The following is a 15181-nucleotide window of genomic DNA, read 5'->3' as shown; positions in this document are numbered from 1 at the left end:
TTTAGAAATCAAATTAACCCTTTTGATGCCAGCCTTCAATCTATGATACAAACTTCATGTTTTAAAATTATCTAAATTAAAACTTTGCATCAAAATTTCATGTTAATTTATATTCCAAACTCCAGTTTAATAATGACAAAAATATTTTAATAAATTCATCATTATTTTTAAATTTTATTGAAGCAAAAACAGTGTATTTCTGCAGAAATACTGTTAGAAAAGGTTTAAATATTCCTTTTCTTGATGATTTCTTTAACAAAACCTTACAATGTTTGATATTTTTGCAAATTTTAGTAATTATTTTCTAAGAAGAATTTATTTTTATTTCAAGTTCTGCATTTGACGTGATGTTTAAATGATAACCATTCAACCATGAAGTTAACAGGACAGCGCTTCTCTTTTTGCCTGTAACCATGGTTTCCTAAAGCACTCAGCTCTGGTTTGTATTTGTCTCACTTCACTGCAAGTTCCATATTCATGCATATTAATCCAAATTATGATGTGAAAAGGCTACCATCATTTGCTGGGTTTTTCCTACCTCAACAAAACAAGTGATAAGAGGCAGAAATGGAACTCTGAATGCAAAGAACTGGAACAGATATGACAAAGCATCTTGTCTAAAGCTCAAACAATCTTGCCAATCCATCCACTGCCCTAAAAAGTTTGTTTTTTGTATGTGCTTAAAATGTAAGTGTAGTGTTTCGATTAAATATTTTATTGCTAGGAAAAATTCACAACTTCTTTTAACTCCCCCTACAACTCCCTTGACATTTGCTGTCCTTTGGTGAAATCACAACACACCCAAGGGGACACTGTCACTCAGATAATGTGAAAGTGAAATCTGGACTGGTCATCAATTGTCAAGACTGTCGGTGCTAATATGAAGTGAAATATGGAATTGAAGGGAACTAGTGATGGTTACATTGGAAAGTTCAGCTCCCGTGAGGTATAAAGAATCTAATTTTTTATATTCTTCATGACAGTTAGAATTAACAAACCTTCTGTTGACTCTGAAGATGCTAATACTAGCACTCACTCCAATCTATGCTAATCAATGATATCAAAAGAAGGGATGAGTTTTGTTTGGGGTTTTAGACTGTTTTGGAAATGAGTAACTGAAGACTAGCTGCCATCTGTTGTGTGTCAAGCATAATTAGTTTAATTGAGAACAATCAGCTTCCCTCGGTTATTGATTGCAGCTGGAGCTGTGGGCAAGAGATGACATAAGGCAAACTAAATTAGCCTCAGGTGGGAATTGAAACCAGATCAGGTTACTTGTAGCTTACCACATGTTATTCACCCCTGTGTGTGTGTGTGATGGAGAAAGAAACAAAGGAAGGGAAATGAATGAGATGAGACAGGAAGAATGAGAAGAAAGGAAAAGGAGACAGGAAGAGAGGATATAGAAAGGTTGGGGGGGGAGAAGGGGCCAGAGAAAGAAAGAAGAGGGAGGTGGAGAAAAGGAAGGTAAGAAGGGAAAATAGAAAGAGCAAGTAGGGGAGAAGGGAAGACAAAAATTGAGGAAAGAAATGGGGGGGAGGGTTTATCAAGATGTTGGTGCTCCATTTAGTGAAATTTTCTGTAAACTTGTTTCTTGTCTTAAATTCTAATATACAGATAAACAAGAACCTCTACATGATCAATTGATCAGCTAGAAACAACAGCCAAATAACCCTCAAATCTCTCTCAACTAGTTTTAATATAAAGAAAAAGGTTACAGTTGCATAACATAGTCCTAGTTGTACTATGTCTAGTAGTCAGATGGAACAGTCATGGCTGGATTTCCTTTGGTCTTAGATCAGTATGATCAAATCTTCCTTGGGCTAAACAGCAGATATATAATTTCTTACATGTTTTAATTAATAATAATGTTCAGTTGTGTCTTGTCATAATTTTTATTTTTAAATAAAATTATTTTGAAATTATTAATTGTACATGTTTAAATCAATTATGCTGAGATGTACATTAATATAATTTGATGCAATTTTTTAAATTGTATATGAAAAATACATTTACTGACACTTGCCCATGTAGTATAAAGTGTTTGTGTGTGCATGCATGCGTGCGTGTCCATGCAACTTCATATACATCATTTTTGAAGAGATGGTTCTGTTCAATAAGAGCAGAAGAATGGAGTCAATAATTTTATGTTTGAATTGTATTAAGTGAGGTTTTTCATATCAATTACCTCGTTACTGCGTCGTGCAATTTTGGAAATATTTCTGAATAACTTGATTATAATCTACCAGAATCACGACTCCAAATAATTTCACATTTTTGCTTTATTTATTTATTATTATTATTATTATTATTATTATTATTATTATTATTATTATTATTATTATTATGTTCTTTAGAGCAGTTTTGTGAAAAAGATCTGCTCTATAAAATATTTTCAAACAATCCAATAAACACAAGATATATTAGTTTCTTTCATACTGTGCCATTGCTATTGTAAAAAAAAAAAAATGAGGTCTTGAAAGCGGCCAAGGAATATGATACTCTAGTTTTTTTTGGAATTCGTATCATAAAAGTGCTTTCGAAGAAATTTGGTAACGAAAGACAAAAACCCAAGGCTGCTATCATGTAACATTTTTAAAATCAAGATAAAAACGAAATGATGTTCCTCAGATTTCCATTCTGGTGTGGTTCTGTTGTACAACGTTTGTAGTAATCCATCATAATATACCTATGGTTCATGATAATTAACAAATAATTAGGGTTTTATATGAAAATTAATGGACAGTATACACACACACACATTCATCATCATCATCATCATCTAACATCTGCTCTTCATGCTGGCATGGGTTGGATGGCTTCACAGGAACTGGCAAGTCCAGGGCTGGCACCATGTTCCATAGTCTGTTTTGGATTGGTTTCTACCTAATGCCAATCACTTCACAGAGTGTAGCAGGTGCTTTTAACATGACAACAGCACCATGGAGAGCAGGCCAACTGGGGAGCAGGCCACTTGGAGAGCAAGTCAAATGGAGAGCAGGCCAAGTGGAGAGCAAGTCAAATGGAGAGCAGTACCTGTGTTGGTACCACATAGAAAACACCCATACCAGTGCCATGTAGAAAGCACCCAGTACACTCTGTTGGCATTAGGAAGGGTATCCAGCCATTCTTTGTCAAAACAGGCAATTAGAGCCTGGATGCCTGGACTACTCTCCATTTGGCCTGCACTCCATTTGACTTGCTCTCCATTTGACTTGCTCTCTAGTTGGCCTGCACTCCATTTGACTTGCTCTCCACTCGGCCTGCACTCCATTTGACTTGCTCTCCAGCTGGCCTGCTCTCCAGCTGGCCAGCCCTCTAGTTGGCCTGCTCTCCAGTTGGCCTGCTCTCCAGTTAGCCTGCTCTCCAGCTGGCCTGCTCCCCAGCTGGCCAGCCTTCTAGTTTGCCTGCTATCCAGCTGGCCTGCTCTTCAGTTGTCCTGCTCTCCAGTTGGCCTGCTCTCCAGCAGGCTTGCTCTACAGTTGGCCTGCTCTATAGCTGGCATGCTCACCTGTTGGCCTGCTCTCCGATTGGCCTGCTCTCCAGTTGACCTGCTCTCCATTTGGCCTGCTCCCCAGCTGGGAAGCCAAAAGGGAAGCCAATAAAGGAGCCTCTATTTAGTCACCCAACCTGCTACAAATAGCAGCTAAATTTTCTTCATATGACAAATTACTGTCTTCTAAAGGAAGCACACATTGGATACTAATATCATCCTATTGTGTGTCAAGCAAACTCAACATCTTTGAACATAGATTTGCAAGATCAAAACACAAGCAATAACCATACCATACTCAAAGGGACTCTAAAGTTTATGAATACTCCTATCTCTCCTTTAAGTTAAGGAACTAAACAAACACAACAAATAATGTATCTTAACATTGCTGTAATATATTATATGTATTTAAAATTTATGCAATTTTTTTCTTAATTTCTATCTAATTATATTTTTCTTTATGTTTTCATTTATTTAATTGATTATTTGATTGCTTTTATTGTTTGCAAAAACGAAAAACCATGTTTATTTCTTCCTCATATATTTCTTCACTTACCATTTATTTATTTTTTGTTCTTGTTCTTTATTTCTTTCTTTCTTTCTTTCTCTGTATTCTAAATATTTTATTCGAAACTATATTCACTTATCTATTTTTACTTATATGTTTATATTATTACTGATTCATTGATCATTGATGAATTAAAGTGGCAGGGGTGGAGGAAAAAGAATAAAATAGAAGACTAAAAAGAAATAACCACCGTACAGCTGGAGGTGGTAGAAAATTCCGATTGAAAAATTAGCAAATAGATTCCACCTTTTTATGTTCAAGAGAGAGAAAAAATACTCAGAAACCAAACAGGAAAGCAATAAAACTTTCATTGGTATAATGGTTCTGGCTGCTGTAGGTATGGTTCTGGTAGTTGTTATTATTGTGGTGGTGGTGGTGGTGGTGGTGGTAGTAGCTGGTGGTGTTCTGGCAATTGTTGTTTCTGTGGTGCTTCTTGAGGTTGATGTTATTCTTGTTGTTTTTGTTCTTGTTTTAATGATTCTCTAAAACACTTCTGTTGTTATCTACATTGTCGTCTTTTCTTCCAACAATGTTTGTATCTTCGTCATTTTCTCATCTCTGTTATGCTTTTACTGGTTTCAGTCACTGATCTACAACCATATCGGGGGTAATACCTTGAAGTATTGTTGTTCATCGTATTGATCTCAGCACTTACTTTAAAGTCTGGTTTCTTATATTAGTGTTCTCTCTTTAATTACCCCACTAAGATACAAGACATGAAATGCATGTTTTTCAAATAGCATTAATGCAACAGCAAACATAATGGCATACACCTACACATGCAATGGGCTTCTTCAGAGTTTCCTCCTCGCAAAGCATTGGTCAGCCATTTCTACAGCCAGTTAAAAAATCAATATGGCATTTTTTGTTGATAGTGAGGCAACGGAAATATGGCTGCAATATTAAACAGCCAGGTGCAGTTGTGGCTGTGTGGTAAGAAGCTTGCTTCCCAACCACATGGTTCCGGGCTCAGTCCCACTGCGTGGCACCTTGGGCAAGTGTCTTCTACTACAGCCTCAGACCAACTAAAGCCTTATGAGTGGATTTGGTAGACGGAAACTGAAAGAAACCTGTTGTATATATGTGTGTAAGTGTCTATGTATGTGTGTCTGTGTTTACCCTTGCCTCCACCACTTGGCAACCAGTGTTGGTGTGTTTATGTCCCCGTATTTTAGTGTTTCGGCAAAAGAGATCAACAGCATAAGTAACAGGCTTGAAACAAAAGAGGTACTGGAAAGTACTGGAGTTGATACATTCGACTATAAATTTCTTCAAGGCGGTGCCCCATCATGGCTGCACTCAAATGACTGAAACAAGTAAAAGTTAAAAATTAAAAAGACCAAGTAAAGAAATAACAGTTTCTGTATTGTCTTACATTTTATTAAACTCTAATTTATGACAGAGTCAAAAAGGTTGAGAATAACTGCCCTAAATTAACCAAACACAAAAGCAAGGGTGACAACTCAAAAGCAAATCAAACAAAACTTTTGAAATGAATCGATGCATCAATGTCTCACTTAAATTAGAATTGGAAGTAAACAATCAGTGAAGTGAAGAATAATCTATTCTACAGACAGGAGTTACAATTCCAGGCATATTTCTGCCTTATTAAACTTCTTCAGTGAAGCATAGTCATTCATATGCCTGCCAATTCTTTAAGAGAGAACAATAAATTATTTAAAATGGTTGTATACTGTCCATCTAACACGAACGTGACAGTAGGGGGGTACACCACCGCTGTATAGCCCTAGAAAGCATCGACGCCTCCTGATGGCTTTGACACATTTTTCCCTGTGTCGTTATATATATACATTTACGAAGGGGAGACAAACACCCCCGGCCGCCGGAGCTGCATCTAGGGACACGTGTTTCAGGATCATTGTCCTTCATCGGCCTAGACACCAGTCAGCCAGCGATATTTGTCTCGACTTCGTATTGTATATATCTATAATTCAGTGAAGTCTATTCACTGATTATCAAAATAAGAAATACTAAATTTCTAAATCTCTCGTAGAGACATGTACGGTGGTGAGGCGATAGAATGGTTGTATACTGTCAATCTAACACGAACGTTAGTAATTAGTATTTCTTATAATAAATTATATAATTCCAGTAGTAACTACTTTAACTGAATAAGAAAAAAAACAAACATTTCCACCCAGGTATGTGCATGTGTATGTACTGCAAAAGACAAGCAGATATCAGTCCTATTTTCTTAGGTATGTTTTCATTTAATTGAAGAGGCTTCTATCAGAAAAAGATAGAAACCAATATCCAATTGCAATAGAATTCCTCCATCATATTGTCTAATTTTCCAAACTATACATTAAATTTGAACATGTTTGGCTTCTCTGCACTGTTTCATACACCACTTTCTTGCTTATGACAAACAGACAATAGCAACTGTTATGTTGTTTTCTAATATTATATCTGTAACCATTATCGGCATCTCAGTGGTACCGAGCGACTTCACTCAATGATCCTGTTTTTGTTGTGTACCTTTCTTTTGTTGATTGTTATGTGATAATCACAATTCCATTAACCTTACTGCTGTCACTGTTATCAGAATCAGCTCAAGAGAGAATCCACCAAACTGAAGATTCAAACACTAAAATACCTGAAATGGTATTCTTCGCCTTATCTTGCCATCATTTTCATAATGGCAGATGATGACTTTCTTTCTCTTGCTTTTTTTTTTTTCATTTTATTTTTCATTATATAAAGTTCATAGATGAAATAAATTACAATGAATTAATTTGCCGCAAGAAGTGATAAATCCAGTGTTTTGGGCACTTGTCTTTTAGGGGAAAAACGAGTTTTTGAGGTCAATGACAAAGCTACTTAGAAGTAAAATTATACCAAGACTGAGTGAAGCATTGTGTGATATTAAATTTGATTATGAGTTGTTAAAAGGCTAGAACAATGCAAAACAGATGAAATACTGAAATCATCATCATCATCGTTTAACATCCGCTTTCCATGCTAGCATGGGTTGGACGGTTCAACTGGGGTCTGGGGAGCCAGAAGGCTGCACCAGGCCAGTCAGATCTGGCAGTGTTTCTACAGCTGGATGCCCTTCCTAACGCCAACCACTCCGAGAGTGTAGTGGGTGATTTTATGTGCCACCGACACAAGTGCCAGACGAGGCTGGCGAACGGCCACGCTCGGATGGTGTTTTTTATGTGCCACCGACACAGGTGCCAGACGAGGCTGGCAGACGGCCGCGCTCGGATGGTGTTTTTTATGTGCCACCGACACAGGTGCCAGATGAGGCTGGCGAACGGCCACAATCGGATGGTGTTTGTTATGTGCCCACAGCACGGAGGCCAGTCGATGCGGTACTGGCTACGGCCATGTTTGGATGGTTTTCTTATGTGCCACCGGCACTGGTACCACAAGATACAAATTCCATTGATGTTCATCTAGGAAACATTTAATGTTTTACCCCGTATTTCTTTGATATTTGGGGGTAGTACTTTCATCAGGACACATGGAGAATTGAGAGATGGTATAGAGCTATTATCTTTCTTCAGATATATGGGACAGGATAGTGACATATGCAGACTGGTGTTATAGTAATTAGTCTGCCTTATGTAGTTCTTGTCTGTTAACAAAAGTCAAAATTTATTCAAATAGCTTCCTTGATTCATAGATTCCTAATATGGCATTCCAAGACTGATAGTTGAAGTAAAATCCTGGGTCTGGCACTTCAGCAAGTGTTTATAAACTGATGTGTTTGTGTGCATATGTTCTTTAATGCTGTATGCAGCTTTCTGATGGTGCCCCCATTGTAGTATAGGCCACGTTTACTACAGACCACTTTATGTATTATGTAGACTCTCGAGCACGTTGATCGCACAACTGGACAATGTGCTTCCCTCAATACTGTTTCGAGTTTGGTTTCTTGCCAGGAACTTCCTCAAGGGTACACTGGAGTGCACCATCTGCATATTCAGTCCTTCCTTGTGAATCATTTGGTGGTTTGCAGAACTATATTTTAATGTGCTTTTTTTATCAAGAGTATGATTTGGGTGCTATTTCTGGCAGGTTGAGGAACCACATAGAGGCCCCTTCATTAACATATTTTGTTATGATAGTAAGAGTTTAATGGTAGTGATAGCATTGCTTGGAGTAGATTGTTAACAATGGCTGCTGAAGTAGTTCTAAGTCAGCCCTGATTGAGCAAACCTATGATCTACAGCATTCCGGCCTTAACCATCTCATATTTCTGTGCTGGGAACCCAGGCCTACTTTATCAATTGTGGGTTATTTTCTTAACATAATGGAGTGTGATGTGAGGGAGTTTTGGTTGCTATTTTTTGTTGATGGATGACATGCTGCTAAGCATTTTGTCCCGCATGCTAACAGTTCTTCCGGCTCACCACCTTTCTAACTCCACTTATAAATAATGCCCAGATATGTAGTGGAATCTTCTCAACTGCCATTTCCTCACCCTCTTAAGTAATTAACACAACTCGCCCATTAACGGATATCTCTGATCACTAAAAGAGGTCAAACACTTGATCTAGTATACCTACATTAATATTATTCTCACACACTCAATTAACCTTACTTGGCTTCTGTCTTTTCTATGAATTAGACAAATTGCATGCAATATTGCTTCTCTACAGCGCTCTCTCTCTCTCTCTCTATTCATATTTATCTTTCTATCTATCTTCCTATATATATCAAATTACCTTTCTGTCTATCTAACTGCCTAACTACCCATCTCCCTCTTCTCTTACTCCATTTTCCCTGTCTCTCTCTCTTGCCCTATTTTCTCTTTCATTTTTCCTTTTGTACTTTCTATCTTGCCAGATCTTTTGTAGAATCCTGTGTCAATATATTCCTCTGGTTTTCAATTCCCTCAAAGCTATATACTTCCCGTATACAAGATAAACCAGAGAAGCTCTGTAATAAACAAGCTGTAACAGGAGCCAAAGATAATAAACAACTGTGTTTTTGTTATGAACTGGAGGGAATGATGTTGTCTGTGAATGTTCAAAATTTCAACTCTGGTTGTTTGGAGATGAAAGTTCCAAAATGGTTTTACAGAAAAACAAACTGTAATTTCTGATACAGAATATAATATTCCAAAATATTTTAATATAGTATTCTTGGAATGTACCATTCAGATTAATGTATTGTTATACATTGGCACAAAGGGAAATATGAGATCAGTTAATCAGACCAAAGCATTTGACTGGTATCTATTTTATCAATCCCAGGAAGGATGTGCTACTGAGCATGCCTCTATGTGGCTACTTAATTTATTAGAAATAATAGCTAAATTTCTCTCAAATCATGCAATACCATCTTCAAGATAATAGAGAATACATGATTAGACTGTAGTTCATAAATTGTTTCAAAAGACAGGAGAGTCATTGTTGGAATACCTTTGATCATAGGTCTAATTGGCTAGATTTTACTTGTGGCTAAACAGCAAAAATTCCCAAAGGGATAAGCCAGCAAAAGAATCTCTACATGGTTGCTTGAACAGCTAGACCTAGCAGCCAAATCTACCTTCTTTCCCGCAGAAAAAAACAAGCAACTCTGTATTGTCTTTATAAAGGAAGAATACATTGATAAAATAAGACAGGATGGTCACAGATCATAGGTCTGCTGGATCAGGACTGACTTGGGGTTAAATAACAACAAAACATTCTGCAGGGAGGGAAGGCCAATTTAGTTCTGGTGAGATTTGAACCTAAGACAGAGAGGTGTGTGACTAAATTACTGTAATGTTTCTAATTATAGATACTGCACCACTTTCTAATGTTCCAACAGTGAAGAATGTTTTTACAAATCAGATCTGTGAAACCATCTGTCTTTGCAAATGTGATAATAATCTGACACAACTGTTATATTGGTGCTGCCATTAGTATGGTGGATAATAACAACCACAACAGCATTTTGCTCCAATCAGATAATTTAGGAATTACTGGTCTGTAAGTTATCTGTATTTGGTAAATAACTTATGGAAATAATAGCATACACAAATCTATGGAATTTATAAACATATATTTAAAATATTAAATGAATAAAGAGTATCTGTTAATTAGATGCCAAGATAAATGTCGTTGGTGAAATTACAAGGATAGCTGAAGTGTTGTTGAGTTTAATTATGTAGCATAGACCCAGATGCCATTTCCAATAAGGGCTTTGTTCTTTTGGAATTAATGACTTAGAAGGACAAAATATGCTAATGCAATCTGTTGACTTTTATTACAGAAAAAAAATGATAAAAAAAGAGGCAGTGGGTGAGTAATAGAACCAAAAACATCAGAATTTCTGTTATCTCGTTACTGAACTTTTCTTTGTGAAAGTCATCTAATTATTAAAGTGCTTATCATTATTAGTAGCTGTATAAAAATAATGATTTACGAGCTAATGGAGCTGATTCTAGAAATAGCAGTCAAATATATCTCAAATCGCATCCTACCATCTTAAAAGCAAAGATAGAAGGACATATTAAACTTTGTACTTCTAGGCATTCCTAAATAGACAGGATGGTCAAAGTTGAAATGCCTTTGAGTAGAACTCTATTGAATCAATGGCCCAGTGGTTAGGGCAGCGGACTCGCGGTCATAGGATCGCGGTTTCGATTCCCAGACCGGGCGTTGTGAGTGTTTATTGAGCGAAAACACCTAAAAGTTCCACGAGGCTCCGGCAGGGGATGGTGGTGATCCCTGCTGTACTCTTTCACCACAACTTTCTCTCACTCTTACTTCCTGTTTCTGTTGTACCTGTATTTCAAAGGGCCGGCCTTGTCACTCTCTGTGTCACGCTGAATATCCCCGAGAACTACGTTAAGGGTACACGTGTCTGTGGAGTGCTCAGCCACTTACACGTTAATTTCATGAGCAGGCTGTTCCGTTGATTCGGATCAACCGGAACCTTCGTCGTCGTAACCGACGGAGTGCTTCCATCCATTGAATCAGAACTGACTTGGGACTAAGCAACAATAACAATTAATAAGCATGGGTATATTTGAATGAAAACACTCAAGTACAGATAGATTAGCAATTCTGTCATGATTACTTTACTGTTGGAGTAATAAGCAAGAATTAGAAGGGACTGCAAAATCAATATGCTGTCCAGCAACCCAAGAATGGTAAGAAACAATTCTCTTTGAGAAACATTTGCATCATGTGGAAGCTTATGTCTTAATAAACAGAGATAAATTATGTTGTAGATGTAAGCATGCTTGTGTGTTAAGAAGTTCGCTTCCCAACCATGTGGAACTGGGCAAGTGTCTTCTACTGTAGTCCCAGGCCAACGCCTTATGAGTGGATCTGGTAGATGGAAACTGAAAGAAACCTATTGTTTGTGCGTGGTGCAGTGGTTAGAGCGTCAGACTGGTCTTTCATAAACAATTTTGCCCGGACGTTTGCCTCAGCAGGTAACTTTCTGAGTGCAATCTCATGGTCATTGATGGCTGAAGGGGGTCTTTACCTATATATATATATATATATATATATATATATATATATATATATATATATATTATATATATATACATATATATATATCTATATATATGTATATATCTTTTACTTGTTTCAGTCATGTGACTGTGGTCATGCTAGAGCACCGCCTTTAGTCGAACAAATTGACCCCAGGCCTTATTTTTTGTAAGCCTAGTACTTATTCTATCAGCCTCTTTTTACGGGGACGTAAACACACCAGCATCAGTTGTCAAGCGACACACAAGCATATACACACACACGCATACATATATATATGTACATATATATGATGGGCTTCTTTCAGTTTCCATCTACCAAATCCACTCACAAGGCTTTGGTTGGCCCGAGGCTATAGTAGAAGACACTTGCCCAAGGTTCCACGCAGTGGGACTGAATCTGGAGCCATGTGGTTGGTAAGCAAGCTACTTACCACACAGCCGCTCCTGCACCTATATATATATATTTGTGCTTGTGTCTTTCCCCATTTGACAACTGGTTTTGTTTGTTTATATCCCCATAAACTAGTAATTTGGCAAAAGAAATTGATACAATAAGTCCCAGACTTAAAAAAAGGATAAGGGCTGAGGTTGACTTGTTTGATTAAAATCCTGCAAGGCAGTGCTCCCCGCACCCCATCTGTGTGTCTGGAGTTCTCTGAAGGCCTTCCTCTTCTTAAGTCTTGTTTTGAATTGTTGTTCACACTTCAGTAACTTTGAATTTTTTTATAAGCAGGATTGTTGGTTGGCCCATATGGAAACCCATTTTTACCTATAGCAAGAAGTAGCCCATATTAACCTGGCCTTTTATCCTTTGACTATGTACAGCATGGGGGACCCTGCCAGGGACTTGCACTATACTGATGTGCTCTCAAGGCCATTGAGTCCCCACAAACCATAACACCATAACAAAGACTGAACCTTGTTGTGACTGTGGTTGAAATTGGAAGGAGGGAAACTGTATGGAATCCTGCTGTATGGATTGAACTTGTTTTATTCAAAGTTACATTGATTCAGCCTGAACATTTCAATAAAAGTACAAGTGTTTATGGAATACTGCTTCGTCACTTACAGGTTAATTTAACGAGTAGGTAGTTCTATTAATTGAACAAATGCATACTTATCATCAAAACTGACAGAGAATTCATCATCATCATCATCATCATCATCATCATCATCATCATTACTGTGATGTACTTTCTAATTACATGCTCTCATTAACTCAGCAAGACTAATTATGGTTATGTAGACATAACAGATTATATTTATAAATAATGTAGAACATATGGACTATATGGAAAGACATTAAGTATGGTTGCTAACTTAGAGCATGTACAGGAAAGCATTTTAAATCTTCAAATAGCACCGGTTGTTGTTTAACCCTGGGTTGGCTCTGGTTAAGTGGGCCACTCATTAAAGATATTCCAGCCAATATAATCTAGTCTTTTTGCTTGTATCTATAGCTACATTATCCGATGTATACTCTACATCTATAAGTCAGAGAGGTTTGATTTGAGGGAGCTTTGGTGGCTATTTCTACCAGGTTGGCCAACCACATAGATGTCCTTTTATCTCAAAATTTTCAGATCTATATCAGGGTCATCCTCCTACTTGGCAACTCAAAATCCTTGTACACCCCTCCCCAACCTCATGACACATAAAGTAATTTCTTGCAGATCGAGCTACCATTTGACATCTCCTTCATTTGAAGACTAACACAAAGTCATGTGACACAAATTGCACCAATCATGTCATTTGTTCTCTTTGCAAATTTTAGTTCCTTTCATAAATTCTTCTGTAAAGCAAGACTGAATATATATTTTTATACAAGTGTAACAACAGTACACTACAAGCAAATATTTTCTACAAATAAACTAATAACTATTATTTAGCTAATCAAATTCATTTTTTTTTTTGTCTTTTGTTTCTTTCCTAGACATACTTTTTGTCTTTTGTTTCTTTCCTAGACATAGGCGCAGGAGTGGCTGTGTGGTAAGTAGCTTGCTAACCAACCACATGGTTCCGAGTTCAGTCCCACTGCGTGGCATCTTGGGCAAGTGTCTTCTGCTATAGCCCCGGGCCCACCAATGCCTTGTGAGTGGATTTGGTAGATGGAAACTGAAAGAAGCCTGTCGTATATATGTATATATATATATGTGTATGTGTGTGTGTTTGTGTTTGTCCCCCTAGCATTGCTTGACAACCGATGCTGGTGTGTTTATGTCCCCGTCACTTAGCGGTTCGGCAAAAAGAGACCAATAGAATAAGTACTGGGCTTACAAAGAATAAGTCCCGGGGTCGATTTGCTCAACTAAAGGTGGTGCTCCAGCATGGCCGCAGTCAAATGACTGAAACAAGTAAAAGAGTAAGAGTATACTGTTTTTGAAATTTCACTATTTTTATCCCCCTCCCTTCTGCTTATTTTTTCCCTGTTTTCAACTTTTTCTAAAGTATTTTTTTCCCTTCGTTCTCTCCATCATCTACAAAGTGTCATCTCTTATCACTTTTCTGTCTTATCAATACCCACACCCCACCCTTGTCCCTCCAACTCCCATCTGCCATGTCTCCTGTTTGGCATTTGTGTTTACCCTTTGTTTTTAGGTATTAAGTTGGTTTTTTTTTGAAATCTTTTATTGATCTATCTGTCTTTCTCTCTCTCTCTTTTTCTCCATCTATCTATATATATATCAGTGCTGGTGACACGTAAAAGCACCTTTCGAGCATAGCAGTTACTAGCATCGCCTGACTGGCTCCTGTGCCGGTGGCACGTAAAAAACACCCACTACACTCACGGAGTGGTTGGCGTTAGGAAGGGCATCCAGCTGTAGAAACACTGCCAAATCAGACTGGAGCTTGATGCAGCCTCCATGGCTTACTAGACCCCGGTCGAACCGTCCAACCCATGCTAGCATGGAAAACGGATGTTTAATGATGATGATGATGATGAGATATATATATATATTATTTTTTCTTCTTTCAGTCATTAGACTGCAGTCATGCTGGAGCACCATCTTGAAGAACTTTTAGTCAAATGGATCAACCCCCAGTACTTATGTTTTTAAGCTAGTACTAATTTTATCAGTCTGTATTGCCAAACTGCTAAGTTACAGGGATGTAAACACACCAACACCACTTGTCAAGTGGTCATGGAGACAAACACACACACACATATATGTGTATACAATGGGCTTGCAGTTTCTGTCCACTAAATTCACACATAAGCCTTTGGTTTGCCTTGGGTATAGTAGAAGACACTTGTCCAAGGTGCTATACTGTGGGTCTGAACCCAGAACCATATGGGTGAAAAGCAAATTTCTTACCACACAGCCATGCCTGCACATAAAGAAAAAATTAAGATAAATACTAATATAACTTATTAGTTTCTCTGTATAGTCAAGTAAAACCAAAATCATTGCTGTGGCCAGTGCCCACTGACTGGCTCCTGTTCCAGTGGCATGTAAAATGCATCATCCAAACATGGTCGATGCCAGTGACCCCTGACAGGTTCTCATGCCGGTGGCATGTAAAAGGCACCAACCAAATGTGGCCAATGCCAGTGCCCCTGACTGGCTCCCATGTTGGTGTGACATAAAAAAGGACTATCCAAATGTGATCGATGCCAGGCCCACCTGATTGGTTCCCATTCCAGTGGCAC

The 15181-nt window shown here is 37.8% G+C and overlaps 1 protein-coding gene across 3 annotated transcripts in view; it reads left to right on the top strand.

The window, feature by feature from the left end:
• LOC115212045 (crystallin J1A) overlaps positions 1 to 15181 on the top strand; it is a 477233-nt gene that overhangs the window by 140248 nt on the left and 321804 nt on the right. The window contains exon 7 of one of the 3 annotated variants that reach the window (XM_036503101.1): positions 3753 to 3764. The exons of the other annotated variants lie outside the window; for them this stretch is intronic. The gene's annotated coding sequence lies outside the window, so the exon portion shown is untranslated. Of the gene's footprint in view, positions 1 to 3752; positions 3765 to 15181 lie in introns of those variants that run through there. 3 annotated transcript variants of the gene reach the window in all.

This window comes from Octopus sinensis, linkage group LG5, assembly GCF_006345805.1.
Source record: "Octopus sinensis linkage group LG5, ASM634580v1, whole genome shotgun sequence".
Classification (NCBI taxonomy): Eukaryota; Metazoa; Mollusca; class Cephalopoda; order Octopoda; family Octopodidae; genus Octopus; species Octopus sinensis.
This window is presented reverse-complemented; position numbering and strand designations above follow the sequence as displayed.